The following is a 3,107-nucleotide window of genomic DNA, read 5'->3' on the forward strand; positions in this document are numbered from 1 at the left end:
TCCATAATGCAGCGGTCACCAACCCAGGCCTCCTTTAAGACTCCATAATGCAGTGGTCACCAACCCAGGCCTCCTTTAAGACTCCATAATGCAGTGGTCACCAACCCAGGCCTCCTTTAAGACTCCATAATGCGGTGGTCACCAACCTTTTCCTCGCAATCAAAAAGCAAGCCAAAATCTACCGCTCAGATTTATATTTGTTGGTGTAGCACTTGCAAGGCACAGCTGTGTATAAATTGAAATAATTAGCAAATAATTAGCTTTTTATTTTACTGGACTGACGATACCTGCATTTCATGGTCATGGTGCTTTCAAGACAACTGGGAACTCTGGAAAAATCGAGGTCAAATCATGACATCAGTGATCTTCCGGTCGTAAAGTCGAACTCTAGAAAGAGGCCCAAGTTTCCTACTTGTAATTCTAATTTTTCCCCTGAGTTTCCAGTTGTTTTAAACGCAATGAAGTTGGAATTCTGAGATTTCCGAGTTCCCAGTTGTTCTGAACGCAGCATTAGTCTCAGCGGAGGGAGGGAGGGAGAGAGCAGCAGAGGGTTCACCTCTCACGGTCCCTGTTCTCTTCTTTCTTTCCTCCGGTAGGAGACTGACCAGAGAGAGGGGACACGTCTTCTACCTGATGGCTAAATTCAAGTCAAACCGCATCTGCGTCGTGCACAAATTCATGTTGTTCCTATGATCAGAGAAAGTAAAATATTCCTTGATATTTAAATAGACACAATGAGCTGCTAATAATAATACAAACGCAAGGCTATCCATATACTGTACTTAGCTACTCATTTATTGCAGCTGAAGCGTGAGTGGAAGTAGGGAGTAGATCGTTTTATGTTTGTAATAGTGCAGAATAATAACTAACACATGAACTCGCTCATAAAAACAGAAGCTCTTTGTTCTCTCTGCTCATGGTTTTTGAAAGTTATGAAATCTCACATAGGCTAGTATCAAATTTGATGGGGCCGGGGTTGTGGAAGCTGTAGTGATTTGAGCTATCCAATTGGCCAGCGCAGTAGGCACACTCAATTTAGCGACAGATCTCCCAGTTTAGCCTCAGATCTCTCTCGGTGGAGTTTGTCTTTTCAGACAAATTAAATGGTTGAAAATGGGAACACTTTGCCTACCCGGTGCACAGGGCGTCTGAATCAAGTGCACCTACTGCGAACAGCGCAACATGAATAATAATAAAAAAGGAGTGCAAGCCTTTATCGTTGGCTGTTCTACATAAATGTTTGGTGATCGACTCGGACAGCCTTGAAGATCGATCAGTCCATCACGATCGACCGGTTGGTGACCACTGCCATAATGACCACTGCCATTTAATCTGTAGGTGTTAAGAGCAAAAATTGGTGTCATATGAAGCTTTACTGCTTGCTCTGTAATATGAGTAGTATTTTAAAGGAGGGCTGTAATTGGTTACTTTACAATGCCAATTTTGCTGTATAAAATTGTCCATAACTTTAAAGCTACCAGAGATCCCACTCTGGAACTTTGAGATGCCTGTAGAGTATATTATGTTCAACAATATATTGGAAGATAAGCCAAATCATTTTTTTTCTAAATTAATGTTTATATTTGTGAATATTCATACATTATTGAAAACAATGTTTTTTTTTACTGAAATCAAATACTACAGAGCAAGCGGTAGAGCTTCATATGATGCCAAGTCATATGGAGTCTTAAAGGATGCCTGGGTAAGGCCAAAATCTAATAAATATGCCAACTTTGATTAATTATTTCTCAATTAAATCATCTGTGTAGTGCTAGGGCAAAAACTCCAGGCCCAAGTTTGGGAAAACCTGCTCTAAAGGACCATTATATGGAGAACATTTTGTGAAAATGAAAAATATTTTTGGGTTCTGGTTTGTATGGAATCACTCAAGAGAAGTTTGTGTGTCTGGCTCACTGATTCTTCTCTTGGTGAGATAGTGTTTGTCTTGGGACATCTTGACATATCAAAGATACATAATTATATTTCTACATGTTTATCCTCAAGTGTGCAGCCACATCTAGGCAGAAATTGTTGCTTAGTGCACATCTCTAGTACTGCACTGCCAGCACTAAAATGCATATTTCTCTAGAGGGTCCTCTGTCAGCCCTCGTAGTCCTGTTGTCATTTTTCATCAAGATCACATCTGTTCTTTATATGTCAGAAGTGTTGTTCAGAGCGGAGGTGATTATTATTCCGTCTCAAGTGAAGCCCTTCTGATAACAAGAGCACACTATTGCCTGTTGGATGGCTCATATAGGAATGACATTTCTCAGATTGCTTTCTGTCTGTCTGTGCAACCAGCCCTCCCTCCTCAGATCAGAAGAGATGAACAGGAGCACAGGCTAAATCTATTACCAAAATGTAGCTCCTAGCTTAAATGAAGATTATTCCCATATGTCTAGTGTTGTATTCTCATTTATTTTTTATTACATTCCCAACTCCAGGAAGTAGCGCCACTGACATTTTATAGGTTGAAATATAGCCTGAAATATATTATAATGGCCACTTTGATGCCAGGCAATACACAATCAATAGTGAAAGGAAATAATGGACCAGATGATGGTACGTAACTAGATTATGTACTGCCTCATCAAAGTTATCTATAGCTCTATGGTGCTTTGTCTCTGGTTGTCCTTATGCTTCTCCACATGTCATTCATTAATTTGGCCAGGTCTCCCTTGTAAAAGAGGTCTTCTGACCTCAATGGGACTTCCTTGATTAAAAGAATACAGAGGTGGAGCTCTGGGCCGTAGTATAATACAGTGCAGAGAGCTATAGGCTAGTTATGGACACAGTTATGCTCAATTACTACTCATACATACTTATTGTGATGAAGTTCAAACTCCATCAGGTTTCTGCGTAATGGATTGTTAGTGGAATAGTGGTAAACTGATGATAAATCTAGAGAGAGGGAGAGAGTTATTGCTATCATTAGGTTAATGAAATTATGTTCTCACTCTTTTTATAGGGCAATTCACCACAGGATGATTTACAGTGTGTTTAAAGCGCTTGGAAGAAATCCCATTTAGTATGTCAGATAGTCACTAGAGGGGGCTAGTCATTCTATAAAGCCTGAATGGAAAGTGATAGCTATTCCGTGTGTGTGT

This window comes from Salmo trutta, chromosome 26 (assembly GCF_901001165.1).
Source record: "Salmo trutta chromosome 26, fSalTru1.1, whole genome shotgun sequence".
NCBI lineage: Eukaryota > Metazoa > Chordata > Actinopteri > Salmoniformes > Salmonidae > Salmo > Salmo trutta.